Source organism: Capricornis sumatraensis, chromosome 20 (genome assembly GCF_032405125.1).
Source record: "Capricornis sumatraensis isolate serow.1 chromosome 20, serow.2, whole genome shotgun sequence".
In the NCBI taxonomy this organism is placed as follows: domain Eukaryota; kingdom Metazoa; phylum Chordata; class Mammalia; order Artiodactyla; family Bovidae; genus Capricornis; species Capricornis sumatraensis.
The window spans coordinates 13298909-13318766 of record NC_091088.1 but is presented as its reverse complement, the minus strand read 5'-3'; the positions used below and the strand labels follow the sequence as shown (position 1 = coordinate 13318766).

The 19858-nt window shown below is 39.1% G+C and overlaps 1 pseudogene; it reads right to left on the bottom strand.

Annotated features, from left to right (window-relative positions):
- Positions 1-7388: 7388 nt before the first annotated feature.
- LOC138096155 (EEF1A lysine methyltransferase 2-like) overlaps positions 7389-19858 on the bottom strand; it is a 30775-nt pseudogene continuing 18305 nt past the window's right edge.

Sequence of the window (19858 nt, the reverse complement as noted above, 5' to 3'; positions counted from 1 at the left end):
ATTGTTTGTTTTTTTTGGTTGGTTGAGTTGTAGGAGCTCTTTTAAATTCTGATTATCAAAACCTTACCAGATATATAACTTGAAAATATTTTCTCGCTCTGTCTTTCACTCTCTCGTCAGTGTCCTTTGATGCACAAAAGTTATAATTTTAATGAAGTGTCTATTTTGCCTTTGTTGCCTGTGGTTTCGGGCTCATATTTGGGGCAGAACTTCCAGTACTGTGTTGAAAAGGAGTGAAGAAAGTGGGCATTGTTGTCTTATTCCTAATCTTAGGAGACTAGGTTTCAGTGTTTCACCACTGAAATGATTTTGGCTGTGGATTTTTCATAAATACTCTTTACCATGTTGAGAAAATTTCCTGGTCCTGGTTTTCTGGCATTTTTATTATGAAAGGATGTGGAATATTGTCAGTGCCTTTTCTGTGTCAGTTGAGATGATCATGTCGTTTTTTCCATTCTGTTAATGTGGTACACTTATTGATTTTTATATGTCAAATCAGCCTTGCAGTACTGGGATAAATCCCACTGATCACAATGTGTTATCTTTTTAATAAGTTTCTGGATTTGGTTGGCTAGTATTTTTATACTCCACTTACAATGACAAAATGTTGGCTATATTCCCTGTGCTGTGCAATATACCTTGTAGCTTATTTATTTTCTACACAGTAGTTTGTACCACTTAATCCCTACTGGTACCTTGCCCCCTGCCTTTTCCTCACTGCCAATCACGAGTTTGCTCTGTATATCTGTGGGTCTGTTTCTTATTCATTATAGACACTAGTTTGTTTTATTTTTTAGATTTCACACATAAGTAATATCATACAGTGTCTGTCTTTATCTGATTATTTCACTAAGGGTAATAGATTCCAAGTTCATCCATACTGTTGCAAATGGCAAAATAAAAATTTTAGTATTTTAAATAGTGATATAACTAAGCTTTCTTTAGAAATCTTTGTATATGTTGGTGATGTTTCCTGAAGATAAATTTCTAGATATGGAAGTTCAATGAATATACCTTTTATAAAGACTGTTACTAATGCTGTCAGATTGCTCTCCAGAAAGGATGTGCTTGCCATCCAGAAAAGATACTGCCAGCAGTAACTAGCCTGTTTATTTATTTCACTGGGCTCTCAGCACTACTTGTATAACTGTTAAAAAATGCAAGGTGTTTTTTGAGGTGTTTTCCATCTCTTATTGATTTTATATATAAAGATTAAAAAAACTATCAATGACTTTAATCCTTGTCTAGATGAATCACAAGCTGGAATCAAGATTGCCAGGAGAAATATCAACAACCTCATATATGCAAATGATGCCACTCTAATGGCAGAAAGGAAAGAGTATATAAAGAGCCTCTTGATGAGGGTGAAAGAGGAGAGTGAAAAAGCTGGCTTGAAACTCAACATTAAAAAAATTAAGATCATGGCATCAGGTTCCATCACTTCATGGAAAATAGATGGGGGAAAAGTGGAAACAGTGACAGATTTTATTTTCTTGGGCTCCAAAATCACTGCACATGGTGACTGCAGCCAGGAAATTAAAAGACACTTGCTCCTTGGAAGGAAAGCTATGACAAATGTAGACAGCACATTAAAAAGCAGAGCCATCACTTTGCTGACAAAGGTCCAAATAGTCAAGGCTCTGCTTTTTCCAGTAGTCACGTATGGATGTTAGAGTTGGACCGTAAAGAAGGCTGAGTGCCAAAGAATTGATGCTTTTGAACTGTGGTGTTGGAGAAGACTCTTGAGAGTCCCTTGGACTGTGGGGAGATCAAACCAGTCCATCCTAAAGGAAATCAACCCTGAATATCACTGCAAGGACTGAGGCTGAAGCTGAAGCTCCAGTACTTTGGCCACCTGATGTGAAGAGCTGACTCATTGGAAAAGACCCTGATGCTGGGAAAGATTGAGAGAAGGAGAAGGGGGCAACAGAGGATGAGATGGTTGGATGGCACCACTGACTCAGTGGACATGAATTTGAGTGAATCCCAGGAGATAGTGAAGGACAGGGAAGCCTGGAGTGCTGCATTCCATGGGGTCCCAAAGAGTCAGTCATGACTTAGCAACTGAACAATGAACAACAACAACAGTCCTTGTCTAAGCACATACATTAACCAAAATATTTATTTTTCTTTCTGATTAATTTTAAATTTCACCTGTTGTAATTTTTTTAATAAGGAGAGTAACTTTTATCCTAGATTACATATTTGTAATACTTTTGAACTGTGGTATCGGAGAATCTGACTCGAGAGTCCGTTGGAGTACAAGGAGATACAACCAATCCATCCTAAAGAAATCAGTCCTGAATATTCATTGGAAGAACTGATGCTGAAGCTGAAGACCCAATACTTTGGCCACTCGATGTGAAGAACTGACTGATTAGAAAGGACCCTGATGCTGGGAAGGATTCAAGACAAGAGGAGAAGGGGATGACAGAGGATGAGATGGTTGGGTGGCATCACCGACTTGTTGGACATGAGTCTGAGCAAGCTCCTGGAGTTGGTGATAGACAGGGAAGCCTGGCGTGCTGCAGTCCATGGGGTCGCAAAGAGTCGGACACGACTGAGCATCTGAACTGAACATATTTGTGATTCCTTCCCATCTCTCTATTCTTTCTGCTTCCCTCCTTTTCTTCCTACTTTCCTTCCTTGGAGTAGGGAGAAAGCCTTCCTTGTGCTGAAGTTTATAACCACTGATCTTTGGTCTCTTCTGTTCCTTTTATGGCAAAACTTACACACATTTCCATGCACATTTACTACAGCTGTGGTTTGTCTTACTGTATTGTGTGAAGTAGGGGTAGGGTCCCTGGCACTGTCAACCTATGGTTTTAACACTATTTACTGAATAATTCATCATTTTCCCTCTGATTCGAAATGTCAGATTTATCACTGGTGAAATTATTACATATAGGGATATGAGTTCGTTTACAAGCATTCTACTCTCTTCTTCAGTTTCCGTTATTGTTCAGTTCAGTTCAGTCGCTCGGTCGTGTCCGACTGTTTGTGACCCCATGAACCGCAGCACACCAGGCCTCCCTGTTCATTACCAACTCCCAGAGTTTACTCAAACTCACGTCCATTGAGTCGGTGATGCCATCCAGCCCTCTCATCCTCTGTCGTCCCCTTCTCCTGCTGCCCTCAATCTTTCCCAGCATTGGGGTCTTTTCAAATGAGTCAGCTCTTTGCATCAGGTGGCCAAAGTACTGGAGCTTCAGCTTCAGCCTCAGTCCTTCCAATGAACATTCAGGACTGATCTCCTTTAGGATGGAATGGTTGGATCTCCTTGCAGTCCAAGGGACTCTCAGGAGTATCCATAGCTCATTGTTAGTTATTGTACTTTTAGAAAACATATTATTGTTTGATAACTTGAGTTCACCTTCCTAATTCTTTTCTCAAAATGTTTTGATTATTTCTATTGATGAAGTTCCAAAATAAAATCCATATGAGATTCTTCTTTTAATTGCACTCAATTTACAAATCACTTTGGGGAAAGTTGGCATCTTTGTGATTTTGAGTCTTCTCATTCAAGAACGTATTTCTCTATGTTTATTAAAACTTCCTTTCATGTGTGTTAGTAAAGTTGTCTAGCTTTCTTGATACAGATTCTGAGTTTGTTACTGGGCAGTTTAAATTTTTGTTTCTTTTGTAAATAGGGTTTTATTTATAATTTATTACTGGTTATATATTAGAAGAATAATTTTTGATATTTGTTTTTAATGCTTCACCTTCTGAATTCTTATCAAATATGTTTCGTTCAGTTCTTTTTGGTATTTTAGGTGGTCACGTCATCCTCAGATTCTATTATCTTGCCTGTCCTTTCTCTTAGTTATACACATATATTTTTCTACTCTTATTTTAATTGCCATGATTTTAAAAAGCACTCACTAATAGCATGACAGCCAGGAGTCATGTCTTGTCATGTCTTGCTTCTGATTTCATCATTAATTAAGGCAGGGGCTATTGGTCCCTGTTAATTAGAGTTCCTGTATCTATAGTCTTCCTTTTTGCTTTTAATAAGGAATGCTGTTGTATTTTATTAGGCACTTCTTTGATAGTTCCTGAGATGATCATATAATCTTCGTCCTTATTATAAACTTGGGTATAATTTAGTAACTGATTTCTTAAGACTAACTTGTCATATTGTGAAATAAGCACACTTGGTAATGATGAATTTTTTATTTTAATATTTTGCTAGGTTCAGCCAACTGCTCTGTGTGTTTAGAATTTTTGTGTTGATATTTATAAATATTGTTGGTCTTGGTTTTCTTCTGTGTGTACTAATTTAGTACAATTTTTAATGTCAGAATAGTGTTGGTTTCATGAAAGCAGTTGATTAACCTTTTATTTTTCCCCATGTTTTTAGGGAAAGTTTGTGCAACATGTCATTTAAGCTTTCTCTTGAATGTCTTTTGAAAGAAATAAGTTGGTTGTGATATTTTCTGCATCTAGAATATTTTTTGAGATACTTTTGATAGCATTTCTAATGGCTGTTGATTTTTTCACGTTTCATCTTCTGAAGTAATTTTTTTGTAATTTATATGTAGAACAACATTCCTAGTATCCCTGTTTTAAAATTCGTTTGAAGAGGTGCAAATAGTTTCCTCCTGTGTTTTCAGAATGTCTCTTTTCTGTATTTGATGATGCTCTTGTATACCCCTCTTTTACCTGTTTTTCAGGTTGCCAGCAGTTTGTCTCTTATATTGATTTTTTTTCATAAAATCAGCTCTTGGCTTTATTTTCCCATTTCACTGTTTTCTTCTCTGTATTAATAAGTTCCTGATTTATCATGAAGAAATGAATATTTCTTCATTGATGTACTTTTTACTTCATCTATTTACTATTTAACTTTAAATTATAAAATATGAAATGCAAAAATGTACATGTAATAGTAACAGTAATAGTAACATGTAATAGTAACAGCACTCACCACATAATTTAAACAATAGAACATGTTTTTAGCTCTCTTGAGCCCCTGTCTCAGTCTAAGCCCAGCCATCCCTCTTTCTGAGAGGTTACTGTTATGAATTTCTGGTTAATCATTTCCTTCACTTTCTGTGTAATTTCACTTATGGGTCCCTAAAGTTCATGTTGCTTGACTTTTCCTGGTTTTGAAATTTAAAGAAATGAATTGAATTGAATTGTATGAATTGAATGAATGAATTGTATGAATTCTTCTTCAATCTTGTTTTTTGCTCAGTGTTATGCTTTTGAGATTTATCCATGTTAATGTATACTGGAATATACTATTTTTACTGGAGTATACTGTTTCTTTATAAGAGTATAATATTTACACATATAAATATACAAAATGTTGAAATATACAGTATGTAATTACAAATAATAGGATATACAAATTATGGAATTTATTCATCTGTTCTATTGTGGGTAGACACTTGGAATTATTTAAGTTGCTTATTGTATTTTCATGCTTTGCTATTACAAACAGTGTAGCTTTGAATATTTTTTGTACCTATCTACTGGTACATCCATGCCAAAGACTATCCATGTTAAATACTTAGATATGAAATTCCTGTGTTGTTGTGTTCTCATATATTCAGCTTCACTAGATCATACCAATTTTCTCAAATTATTTCCAAAATATTTATCTCTTTAGGCTTAATTTACTCTTAATTTTCCAGTTACTTGAGCTGAATACTTATTTTACATTTGATATGTGAAAATAAAAAGGAAAAGATTTATAGTTATTAATTTGTTTCAGAGCATGGTTTATCTACAGTTTTATTATGGAGCCTTCTAATTTAAATAAAAAATTTTATTTTAAAATAATTAAGTTAATATTATTTTTATTCTTTTTTAAATTGTTTCTGGCTTTAAGTCTTTATGCATTGTGGCCAGAGAGCAAAGTGCAAATTTAACTCTTTTTTGCAGTGTTACTGAATTTTTTGTGATTTAATGCATGATCAGTATTTTATTAGTTGAAGACTGAATTGTCTCTAGAGAGCACAGAATGTAGTATCTATATTATGAGTAAATATATATTGACAATTAGGATATATACCTATTAAATAAAGCTGACTAATTATATCGAGTAAATTCCTTAGATCCTTACTGTTTTTTCATAAAGTGAGAGCTAGTTTGAAGGCTCAGGGTCTTCTTCTAGATGTAGTGGATAGATTTCCATGTCAATGTGTATAGGTAAATTTATTAGGAATATTAGTATATTTGAAATTATTTATGAAATCATATATTTTCTGTTTATAATGCTTCCTTTTGATCAACTGATACATTTACCTGATGTTTAATTATATGCATAAGGTATATAAATCATCATTTCTCAGGTATTAAATCATTTATTTTTAAATCCTCATTTATAAATCCTCATACTTACTATGTTTTGTGACAGTCTAATCAAACATTAAGAAAGTCTTCTGGCTTATTATTCTGACCCTGGAATAACTTGGTCAAATCTTCATAAATAGCTATATTCAATTCACCTTTACCAAGGCCCCAAACTGAAGAATACATCCTTTCTGTAAATTCATTTACTGCTTTAAAGTTTTAACTGTTCAACAGTTACAGGATTTTTTTTTTTTAATCAGAAAGAAAAATGTTTGCATCTCAAATACAAAAGAAAATTTTAAATTGTTCTTGATTGATCTCTAAAACCCAACTACTTACATGCTCATGATTTTCTTTTCTGTTTTGTTTTTACCAACTTGTTATATCTATTCATGGTGCCTGCAGCCATGAAATTAAAAGACGCTTACTCCTTGGAAGGAAAGTTATGAGCAACCTAGACAGCTTCAAAGGCAGAGACATTATTTTGCCAGCAAAGGTCCGTCTAGTCAAGGCTATGGTTTTTCCTGTGGTCATGTATGGATGTGAGAGTTGAACTGTGAAGAAAGCTGAGCACCGAAGAATTGATGCTTTTGAACTGTGATGTTGGAGAAGACTCTTGAGAGTCCCTTGGACTGCAAGGAGATCCAACGAGTCCATCCTAAAGGAGATCAACCCTGGGATTTCTTTGGAGGGAATGATGCTAAAGCTGAAACTCCAGTACTTTGGCCACCTCATGCGAAGAGTTGACTCATTGGAAAAGACTCTGATGCTGGGAGGGATTGGGTGCAGGAGGAAAAGGGGACGACAGAGGATGAGATGGCTAGATGGCATCACCGACTCGATGGACGTGAGTCTGAGTGAACTCTGGGAGATGGTGATGGACAGGGAGGCCTGGCGTACTGCGATTCATGGGGTTGAAAAGAGTCGGACACGACTGAGCGACTGAACTGAGCTGAACTGAACTATATGCATTCAACACGTGCGTCTTGTGTACTTGCTAAATGTTTATTTGCACTTGCATTTTCTGTGCCAGGTTTACTTTGAGGCAGAGCTTCTTAAAAAAACTAACTGCATCTGTCCAGTGAAAAGTCTCATGTCTTTTGGAAAACCAGTGCTGCTACACTGTCTCCAGATCTACCTCCAAAGCTGAACTTGGGTGTTGGCAGCTCTTGGAAAAGTTCGAATCCTTCACTGAATTCATTCATTCTTCTTTGGTCCAATCACATAGGGTTATTAGAAAAAAGCCTTTCACTTTCAACACTCTGAAGAGATATTTCACATATTGCTTCCTCTTCCCAATTGCATTGTCAGGATTAAAGCTTATGGGATCAGAAGTTCCTTTATCAATACAACTATAAAATCCAGACAACTTTGTGGAAGGATTCAAGAAGTATTCTCCCTTCAACTTAATGTTAGATAAACCTTGTTTCTCTGTAATACTTCCAGAAAGCTGTACTGCAAAAGGAGAGTAATCAATTCCAATAATATCAGAGAAACCAAATTGTGCCAACAAGTTCAACCAGGAAAACACCGTTTCCAGCTCCAATATCAAGCACTGAAGCATCCAGTGGAATCTTGTGTCTCTGCATCCACCTCTCCATGCTCACCTCTCCAAACCAGATTTCTCCTGCATCTCCATATTCTTGGAAAGTTTGCAGTTCTCTGTCATAGACATCTCTTAGCATCTCAGGGTTCTGGAGTTCCCAGCGCAGACAGGGCGAAGCCACACCCTCCGGGACTGCCCCCTGGAACCACGCCTCGGCGCCCTCCGGCACCATCTTCTTCATCTGCTCCCGTTTATTGTGCGTTCTTGTTTTCCTTTTCTTGGGATTGATTGTTTTATTTTGTGACTTTCTTTTCCCCTGGAAGTTATATATACGCTGCTGCTGTTTCTTTTTTTTTTTGTAATGGGTTGTCCTTAACTTCTTAATAGACATATTTGAAACTATTCTTTCTGCTAATGCCTTGAGTCAAGCATTGTTAGAGCGTCTCTCTTGAACACGGGAAGCAACTTAGCTGCTCTTTATTTTCTCTCTCCTGGCCACCTCTCCTGTTTTTTAATTTAATTATTTAAATTTTATATACAGACTTTTGTTACTGTTGTGTTTATACTAAACCTACTTTGTTAGGCCTTGAATTTTAACATTTCTTTCCCAAAGTGTAATGAATTGTCAACAGTTATTTAGATTTAAATGTAAATTTACTTACGCCATAATTTGTTGCACTTTTATATATTCTACAATTTTCTTGGACTGTGTTCTGTGATGCTGGAGTATATCCTCAAGTAGCTCATTCAGATAAGGACTATACTTAGAAAACTGATTCCTTGAAATGTTATAATTTTCTAATTTATTAAAGTTTTTTTTTTTCTACTGAAATCTCTGTTTTTTGATCGGTTGATACAGTTTTATAAATTTCTTTACAAATTTCTTAATGTTAACCCTCCATGTTTTGGAATAAGTCCTTCTTGCTGATGATTATATTTTTTTCTGAGAAATTCAGCCAGCTGCTGTGTTTCTTCTTCCTAGTGTGGCCCCTGCCTATCTAACAACTGACTCTTACCTTAATTTTTTTTGTGCTTTGTCCATTCTGGCCTTCCTACTGACTTTATACCATGTTTCATTTTATGAACTATTCAAAATATTCTTCTGTTGTTTGCTTGGAATGCTGTCCTGCTCTCAGTTCATTTTCATTTTCTTTTTTTCAGTGTTTCTTTCTATAAAAAGGCTTCCTTGACATCTAATACAGTGTAAGATTCCTGGTTTTATTTTAGGTTTGTTGTTTAGTTGCTAAGTTGTGTCCGACTCTGTGACCCCATGGACTATAGCCTGCCATGCTCCTCTGTGGAATTTCCCAGGCAAGAATTCTGAAATAGGTTGCCATTTCCTTCTCCAGGGTGTCTTTCTGACTCGGAGATCAAACTCCTGTCTCTTGCATTGGGAGGTAGATTCTTTACTACTGAGCCACCTGGGAAGCCTTTATATTCTATTATTTTAATTTTTTCATTAGAATTTCAGGGGTCCAGTACGAATTCCCAGTAGGTCCAACCTTTGTGATCCTCTCAGCTGACTCTTCTGGGTCAGGACATAACCCTCCTGTGGCTCTAATTGTCGATTAATTCCTTGACTTTCCATTACTCCCCGTTTTTGTCTGGGTAGTTGGTCAATACCTTTTCAGTTCTCCTGTTCCTCTGTTTTTTCTTTGTCAAAAAGGAAACAAGATTTCTAGTGGTATCTAGTGTGTGTAAAGTTTTTGTTGGAATAATTAAGGAATTTATATTTGTTTTTGTAGGTTTTTAAATATTGTGTCCTATTTAAGGAAAGATTAATAGCCTGTATATATTTAATTGTTAAAAATTAGAGATCAAATCTACATTTTACTTTTATCTGTTATACTTTATCATGAATTATTTGATGGCACATCTGCCTTATTTATAAATTTATCATTTTGATACACTTTTTCGTCAGTGGTATACTTTTTGTTTTTGCTCAGGAAGAACATATGTATGGGTGGTATACTTTCTGGTCTCTTGTATATATGAACATGGAAAATGTTTTTTTTTTTTTTTTAATTCTTTCTGCGTGAAAGATAGCTTGACTGGTTGTGAAGATTTTATTGCACACTGTTGTTTTGAAAATCATGGTGTGGAGGAGAAGTCTGATGCTAAGATGATTAAAAACTTACTAACTTTTGTTTCTGGTTCTTATAAGATTTGTTCTTTATCTTTTAAATTAATACATTTCAGAAGTAAATATACATCTAGTGTTCCGTTTTCATTAATATAGGTTGGTGCCAAGTCTTTTGATCAGTAGTAGAAGCCTTCAGAGTTATGTTATTAGTTAGTAGTTTCTTCCTTAAGTTACATTGGTTAATATATTGTCCGTTTTTGGGTATACACTCAATATTTCTGTCATTTTTCTCATCATGTGTTCTTCCTAATTTTCAGAGAACTTTTAAGCTAAACTTCTAATTCACTTATTGTTTTCTGCTAGCCATTGTTAACTGCATTTGTTTTGCGAGATAGTTTCCTTATTTTTATAAACCCTGGTACTTTATTATATAAACAAGATAGACACACTTTAAAAAATACTTTTGCAATTGTTTTATTCTTAAACCCTCTTTCCTTTTCATGGAGTAGGTTGCCATTTCCTCCTCCAAGGATGTAGACGTGACACCCACTGCCCATTCCACACCCCCCTCCCCTACACTCAGCACGTGGCCAGCTTCTCCCAGGCCAGGAACTGCCTCAGGATGGAAGCAGCTGGGCATGGGTCTTGCCCCTGAATCTCCTTTCCACTTGCTTGTTTTATTTTGTTGGGAGAAGTCACCAGAGTTCTGTCGCAGTCAGAGTTGGTCCCCGGAGTGTCCCTCAAGCAAGGTGGGTGCTAAGGCCACCCCCATTCCTGGCAGGGTGTTTATTCTCTCAACGGTGCCTTCTGCTACCCCCACTGTCCCGACCCCCATGTGTGCCTTCTACGCAAAAGCATCGGGCACCTACCCTGGCCTCTTCCCTCTGAACCCAGGGCTGGCTTCTCACTGGCTCACTTCCCAAAGGGGGTTTAGAGAATTGAAGCCAGCATGGAATGCTGATCCCACTTCTTTATTTTGTTTCCAGGGGGATCACAGTGTCCCTGTGACTGTGACAGAATTATCTCTGCTTCATTGTACATTTAGATGGAAACATACTCTTCCATTATACAGGTAGACAACATGCTTTGTTTTTATTTTCATTTTTCTATTTCTGAGAGGAAAGAACAATAACAGTGGTTTGTGCTCAGTTCTGTTACCAGACTGAATGAATCTGCCCTTTTGCTCCCCCTTCTCCAGTGAGATAAAAACCAGAATTATAAGAAATCATTTATGCAATATTGATTTAGTTATTATTGGCATATAATCAGCATGGAATTAATTTGGACACATTATATGAGGATCTAAATTCATCCTGTTTCATGTTTATAACAAGCTGACATAACCCCGTTTATTTACTAAACTTCTTTCCCCACTGATGGAGACGACTCCTACACTATGTATCAGAGCCCGTTTATGCTACCACATGCAAAAGAATGAAACTGGACCACATGTCACCCCATACACAAGAGTTAACTGACAGTAGATTAAAGGCTTGAAGGTAAGACCAGAAACCATAAAACTTCCAGATGAAAGTGTAGGTGTAACTTCCTCGACATTGCTCTTGGCATTGGTTTTTCTCTTGTTTTGTGGATCTGACTCCAAAGGTAAAGAAAGCAAAAATGAACACAAGGTATTATATCAGACTAAAAAGCTTTTGCACAGTGAATGGAAAACCATCAACAAAATAAAACAGCCTATGATTGGGAAAAAGTGTTTGCACATCATATATCTGATGTGTGTATGTGTGCACTCAGTCCTGTCTGACTCTGCGGCCCCATGGACTGTAGCCCCCCCAGGCTCCGCTGTCCGTGGGATTCTCCAGGCAAGAATACTGGAGTGGGCTGCCATTTCCTCCTCCAGGGGATCTTCCTGACTCAGGGATCGAACCCACGTCTCCTGTATCTTCTACATTGCAGGTGGATTCTTCACTACTGAGCCATCAGGGAAGCCCCATAAGTTTGATAGGGGGCTAATATCTAAAATATAAAAATAACCCATACAATTCAATAACAAAAAAACACAATTTGATTGAAAAATGGACAGGGGATCTGAAAAGATTTTCCCAAAGAAGATATACTGATGGCCAACAGGCACGTAAAAAAGTGCTCAGGACCTCTAAATATCAGGGAAATGCAAATCAAAAAGAATGCATATTATCAAAAAGACAAAAGATAGCAAGTGTTGGAAAGGCTGTGGAGAAAAGAGAAGTCTCATACACTGTTAGTGGGAATGTAAATTAGTGTAGTTACTATGGAAAGCATTATGAAGTTTCTTCAAAACAATTAAAAATAGAACTACTGTGTGATCTAGGTATCCAGGTTCTGGGTATTTACTGCAAGAAAATGGAGACATTAATTCAGACAGACAGATGCACCTCCATGATCGTTGCAACATTATTTACAGGAAACAAGATATAGAAACAACCTGAATGTCCACTGATGGATGAATGGATAAAGAGCATGTGATGTGTGTGTGTGTGTGTGTGTGTGTGTGTGTGTGTGTGTGTGTGTGAGTGTGTAATGGAATATTATTCAGCCTTCAAAATGAATAAAATCCTGCCGTTTGCAATAATGTGGACGGCCCTAGAGGGTATTATGCTAACCGAAATAAGTCAGACAGAGAACAAAGATAAATACCATATGATTCTACATATATGTGAGATCTAAAAAATTAGATAAAAAAACCAAACTCATATATAACAGAGAGAGATTGGTAAATATCAGAGGGGAAGGGGGTTGGTGGGTGAGAAGGGTGAACAAGGGGTCGGTTGTATGATGGTGGTTAATAACTAGACTTAATTTGATGATCACTTTTTAGTGTGTTCAAATACTGAATTATAATGTTGTACACCTGAAACTAATGTTATATTTAGTTGAACTAATTTTACTTAAAAAAAAGAAGACCATTTTTGCTGGTACCTTCCCATAGTACATAAGTGTACACTGCTGCTGCTGCTGCTAAGTCACTTCAGTCGTGTCCGACTCTGTGCGACCCCATAGACGGCAGCCCACCAGGCTCCCCCATCCCTGGGATTCTCCAGGCAAGAACACTGGAGTGGGTTGCCATTTCCTTCTCCAATGCATAAAAGTGAAAAGTGAAAGTGAGGTCGCTCAGTTGTGTCCGACTCTTCGTGACCCCATGGACTGCAGCCTCCTAGGCTCCTCCATCCATGGGGTTTTCCAGGCAAAGAGTACTGGAGTGGGGTGCCATTGAAGTTTTTAATCTCTATATTCTTTTCCATATATCTGTCTGTTCTTATTCCAGTAACATACCCTTTTATTCATTATAAATATTTCAGTATCGACAATGCTGCTCTGTTTTAATTACTCATAGTAAAAGATTTTATTTCCTTTTCTCCCATTGGGATAGGGATTGGGATTGTATCAGTCTTAAGTTTAATTTGGGGAGATTTTGGCCCTTGAATCTCTTTGGTCTTCCTCTCTGGAATAAAGCTCTTAGCCCCATTGTTGCAAATCTCTCTTCAAGTCTCAGAACAGTTTTGCGATTGTCTTTATATATGCATTGTGCTCAGTCCACTCAGCTGTGTCCACCTCTGCGACTGTACGGACTGCAGCCCATCAGGGTCCTCTGTCCATGAAATTTTCCAGGCAAGAATGCTGGAGCTAGTTACCATTTCCTTTTCCAGGGGATCTTCTCCACCCAGGGATTGAACCTGCCTCTCCTGTGTCCCCTGCATTGGCAGGCGGGTTGTTTACCACTGAGCCACCTGGGAAGTCCTGCCTTTATACAGGTCGTGTGTATTTCTTACGGCTGCTTTTAAGTATTTTATAGCTTTTGAGGCCACCATGTATAAAATGTTTAAAATCACATTTTACACTATTAATGGTTATTGCTGGGATATAGAAAAGTGATTTTTACTTATTCATCTTATGCCTAGCCACTTTATTAAATGCTTGTCTTTCACATGACTCTTTTCTTTTAAGCATGTTAAATCATTCCATATTTAAAAAGATATTTTTTTGTCTTGTTCTTTTCAATATTTATAGTGCTCATTGTGTTTTACATCTCTGATTTCCCCACTGCTTTTCCTGGGTACCCTATTTCATTTTCAATGCATCTCGTATTTTACACCTCCTTCTCTATTTTGTCTTTCCTCCTGGTTCTTAACAGCCTTTGATATACTATATATTTCCTTTAAAGAAAAACAACTTATGCATGATTTCCCTGTAGGATATACGCTCCCTGAGGATAGGGATTTTTATTCATCTTTACCACTGTATCTGTAGGAAGGGCACATGACTCCACAAATATTTGTTGTATGGATGAAGTTTCATTATTTTGGAACTCCAGATTGTAGCTAATTTGAGTTCAGAGATGTGAAACTTTTGAAGTGTCTTGGCTTCCCTTCTCTCTTTTACCTTTTCTTTGTTGGAGATGATGGAAACAAATTAGTTTTTGAATAGCTACAGTTGATTCTCATGATTGGTCACAATTGTTAGTCACAAGTTATGTTCTTTCTAAAGTCCCTGTGAACACAGGATTTGCCAGTATCCATGGGTTCTGCATCCACAGATTCCAACTGTGAATGGAAAATATTGGTGGGGGTTGGGGGGCGGGGGAAATTCCAGCAAGTTTCAGAAAGCGAAACTTGAGTTTGCCAGGTACCAGCAACTACTCATATAGGATTTACATCATATTTACAGCTCTTTGCATTGCACTCACATTGTATTAGGTTTTAGAGGTAACCTAGAGATGACAAGGTACATAGGAGGATGTGCCTAGGTCACATGCAAATACCATGCCATTTTATATAAGGGAAACTTGAGCATCAGCAGATGTTGTTATCCTCAGGGGTCATGGAACCCACTCCGCTCTGCAACCCAGGATATCAGGGGAGGTCTGTACTGAACCATTACCTTAGGGGAAACGTAGGGTTCAGCTTGTGAGGCTCTTGTCACATTTTTGTCAACTAATCAGTACATAACCTCGTTTTATGTGTTCTTCTGTTCAAAGGCACCTTATTTAATACATATTATTGATGCATTAATGTTGAACTGCACAGCTAGCAGCACTATAAACTCACTCTGGAAGGAAGCTCACGTAACATATGTATTTTCTGCACAAGGCCCAGCACAACCTTCTCAGTGTAGGGCCACCAGGCAACCTTCCAGCACTAAGCTTGGGGCTATTTTAAATAGCAAAATCACCAACAGAAAGCATGAAAATGCAAAAGTGTGGCACTAAATAGACCTGGAAAGGCACACTTGTTTGCACCATGGGAGCTGAAACAGAAAAGGCGAGTGTCCTCTTGTTCAGTCTCAGCTGGGGTCATGCCAGTCAGATGACTCAGTGGACCCTGCTCTGTGCATGCTTGTGAATGGCCACAGAGTCTCCTGAGTATGGACTTTGGGGGTTGGAAATAAATTTTAGTGAGTAGAATTCGCAAATATGGGGTCAGTGAACAATGAGGATCCAGTGTAGTTTCATGTGGTGTGGCTGTAGCATCTTTTCTACATGGTGGAACATCCCTCCTGAGTCGGGTTTCGGTCTGAATGAGGTGACCGTGGCCAGCAGCTCTGCAGTCATGAGCTCTGGGTCTTAGCATCACCCAGCATCTTGGACCGCAGTCACCTTCTACTCCTTCTGCCTTTGCTTCATGTCCCCGTGATGTCCAGGCTCTCCCTGAGGTCACATTTTTCCTTAGGTACTAAATTGTTTCTCTTTCCTGGGATCCTCTGCCCCTACATACTCAGAATTTCACTCTGGGGACTCTTTTGAAGTTTATTTGAGCAGCCCTTCTTCTTAGCATCCCTGGACCACAGATGTAGCCTTTGAAACTCAAAACGTTCTAAATCTACTTTCCTGAAGTTCTGAAATGGAGGCACACACCTACATAACCTGGAGGGGGGGTGCTATAAACTCAGGTCCCCCTAGCCTTGCCCCAGACCCCCCGTGAGTCAGCAGTGGCAAAAGGTAGACGTTCCACAGGTGAGTCAGATTTGTGCAGGTGAGGGAGCTCTGGTGAAGATGACAACAACTAGGAATGATAACCGTCAAAACCACAACCATAAGTGCTGGGCTCCTTAATAAACTCTTTGTATTTTAATGTTACACCTCTTTGACACAGATGTATACTATGAAGAGGAGTTCCCTGGTGGCTCAGTGGTAAAGAATCTGCCTGTCAAGGCAGGAGTTGCAGGTTCAATTCCTGGGTCAGGAAGATCCCCTGGTGTAAGAAAGGACCACCCACTCTGTATTCTCTCTCTCTCTCTTTTTTCCCGCTTTTAATTTTGTATTGGGGTATAGCCAGTTAACAAACAATGTTGTGATAGTTTCAGGTGAACAGCGAAGGGACTCAGCCATACATATACATGTATCCATTCTCCCCTCCCATCCAAGCTGTCACAAAACATTCAGCAGCTCACTGCAGTATTCTTAACTGGGAAATCCCATAGACAGAGGAGCCTGACTCTTGGCAACTCCATGGACTGCAGCACAGCAGGCTGCACTGTCCTTTACCATCTCCTGGAGTTTGCTCAAAGTCCTCTCAGTTGAGTTGGTGATGCCATCCAACCATCTTATCCTCTGTCACCCTCTTCTCCAGAACATATTCTGTGCTGTGCTGTGCATAGTTGCTCAGCCTTGTCCAACTCTTTGCGACCCCATGAACTGTAGCCCGCCAGGCTCCTCTGTCCATGAGGATTCTCCAGGCAAGAATACTGGAATGGGTTGCCATGCCCTCCTCCAGGGCATCTTCCCAACCCAGGGATTGAACCCAGGTTTCCCGCTTTGCAAGCAGATTCTTTACCAGCTGAGCTACCAGGGAAGCCCAGAACATACTGTGATAAACCTCAAATATGAATGAGAAGACAGATGTTCACAGTGGTCAAGTGACTTCTCCAAAGTCTTAGCTCCTTGGCAAAGAATTGGAATTCAATAGAATCCCGGGGACACGGGAGCCTGGTAGGCTGCCGTCTATGGGTTGCACAGAGTCGGACACGACTGAAGTGACTTAGCAGCAGCAGCAGCAGCAGCTACCTAATCAGGAGTGGTTCCACCTGGCTTTTGTGCAGGAATTGCCTGGAGGGGCTTGTTAAAGCAGATTACCAGCCCCACGCTCTGAATTTCTAATTCTGTAGATTTGGAGTGGGGCCTGGAGGGCCTGCATTTCTAACAAGCTCCATTGTGATGCTGATATCAATGATATCCTTCTTTTGTTGTTGTTGTTCAGTTGCTCAGTTGTGTCCCACTCTTTGCCACCCCATGGACTGCAGCTTGCCCGGCTTCCCTGTCCTTTACCATCTCCTGGTGACCCCATGGACTACAGAGTCCATGGGATTCTCCAGGCCAGAATACTGAAGCGGGTAGCCTTTCCCTTCTCCAGGGGATCTTCCCAACCCAGGGATCGAACCCAGGTCTCCCACATTGCAGGTGGATTCTTTACTGTCTGAAGCACCAGGACAGCCCAAGAATACTGGAGTGGGTAGCCTATCCCTTCTCCAGTGGATCTTCCCAACCCAGGAATAGAAGTGAGGTCTCCTGCATTGGAGGCAGATTCTTTACCAACTGAGCTATCAGAGACACCATCATCACCCGGAGCTTGCTCAAACTCATGTCCATTGAATCAGTAATGCCGTCCAACCATCTCATCCTCTGTTGACACCTTCTCCTCCTGCCTTCAATCTTTCCCAGCACTGGGGTCTTTTCTGATGAGTTGGCTCTTCGCATCAGGTGGCCAAAGTATTGGAGCTTTAGCTTCAGGATCAGTCCTTCCAATAAATATTCGGGACTGATTTCCTTTAGGATGGACTGATTGGATCTCCTTGCAGTCCAAGAGACTCTCAAGAATCTTCTCCAACACCACAGTTCAAAAGCATCAATTCTTCGGCGCTCAGCCTTCTTTATGGTCCAACTCTCACATCCATACACGACTACTGGAAAAACTGTAGCTTTGACTAGATGGACCTTTGTTGGCAAAGTAATGTCTCTGCTTTTTAATATGCTGTCTAGGTTTGTCATAGCTTTTTTTTTGCAAGGAGCAAGCACCTTTTAATTTCATGGCTTCAGTCACTATCTGCAATGATTTTGGAGCCCAAGAAAATAAAGTCTGTCACTGTTTCCACTGTTTCCCCATCTATTTGCCATGGAGTGATGGGACCGGATGCCATGATCTTCGTTTTCTGAATGTTGAGCTTTAAGCCAACTTTTCACCCTCCTCTTTCACCTTCGTCAAGAGGCTCTTTAGTTCCTCTTTGCTTTCTGCCATAAGGGTGGTGTCATCTGCATATCTGAGGTTATTGATATTTCTCCTGGCAATCTTGATTCCAGCTTGTGCTTCATCCAGCCCAGCATTTCACATAATGTACTCTGCATATAAGTTAAATAAGCAGGGTGACAATATACAGCTTTGATGTACTCCTTTCCCAATTTTGAACCAGTCCATTGTTCTATGTCCTGTTCTAACTGTTGCTTCCTGACCTGCATACATGTTTCTCAGGAGGCAGGTAAGGTGGTCTGGTATTCCCATCTTTTAAAGAATTTTCCACAGTTTGTTTTGATCCACATAGTCAAAGGCTTTAGCGTAGTCAGTAAAGCAGAAGTAGATGTTTTTCTGGAATTCCCTTGCTTTTTTGATGATCCAACGGATGTTGACAATTCGATCTCTGTTTCCTCTGCCTTTTCTAAAAATCCAGCTTGAACATCTGGGAGTTCTCTCTCTCTCTCTCTTTTTTTTTTTTTTTGGACTGAGCCACCTCAATTTTACATGAGTTTGAACAAACTTTGGGAGATGGTGAAGGACAGGGAAGCCTGTTGTGCTGCAGTCCATGGAGTCACAAAGAGTCAGACATGACTGATTTTCCGTCTCAATTTTAAACAGTCTCAGTTTTAAAATCGATCAGGTGTGAAGTAAGCTACATTGATACTTTGTGCAATACTGGGGAATTAGCCAATATTTTACAATAACTATGAAGGGAGTATAACCTTTAATACGAGAGAGACAGATCCACATGGCATGGTCTGTCTGGTTCCCGTTCCTTTCAACTGCCAAGTTAGTTTCCTTCGTCCCACTGTGCACTCAGTCCACAGAAGCACTTGTTCTCAATGAGTCTTTTAACCCTTCGAGAGAGAACTTGTCACCGGATTGAGTCCAGCCCTTTGTTTCCATGCTTTTGAGAATATGGCTTTAGATAACTGGTCCCCTCTGAGTCTTCTTGCTCAGCTGTCATTCTTCCTGCATTTGTTAATTGTAGTTTGTGATCTATGCAGCTTGTAAGATTTTTATCCTTCCACCAATAATGGAGCCTAGGTGAGAAGATGCTTGCAAGGAATACTACTATTTTAACACTTCTTCTTTTTTTTTTTTTCCAAACATTCTAGAGGCAATACATTTCCTCTAAGAAAGCAGGCTGCTTTCTTAGGGGTGAATGCTATTAAGTTCTTGCCTCGCTGAGGTGTGTGCCTTGTCTGTACAATAGATGAACACATTCGCAGGTCGGATAATAACGTAATTGCACAAGGGCAGCCTGCTATTTTTAAAGGAGCCCTGTAGCAAGCAATCCTTGTAAAGTGAACAGTGACACCCAATTTATAATTCCAGATTTTCACCTTTTCTTTAACATGAAATATGCCTTCATGGTGGACCACTATATCTCTAAACAGTCTTTGTGCCACTACGGTCAACTTACCCGAAGACAGTAATTTCTAGTAATTCTAGTAACTCTAGTAATTTCCAAATCATCTGAGTCATTTCTCGTAGAATTTATGACATGACTTCAAAGGAAAAAAAAGTAGTTCAAGATTTTCCCACATGTTTCAGGGAATCTTAGAATTCCCCTGATAGTTTCCTGGGCTTAGGGAAACTTTTGCAAGTATGGTTAGACTCGAAGTGGTTTGTGCAGTTCCTGAACTTGTTGTCATTTTAAATTTGTTTATTTTTTTCCTCAGTGCAATTACTCTGGTGTAACTGCGT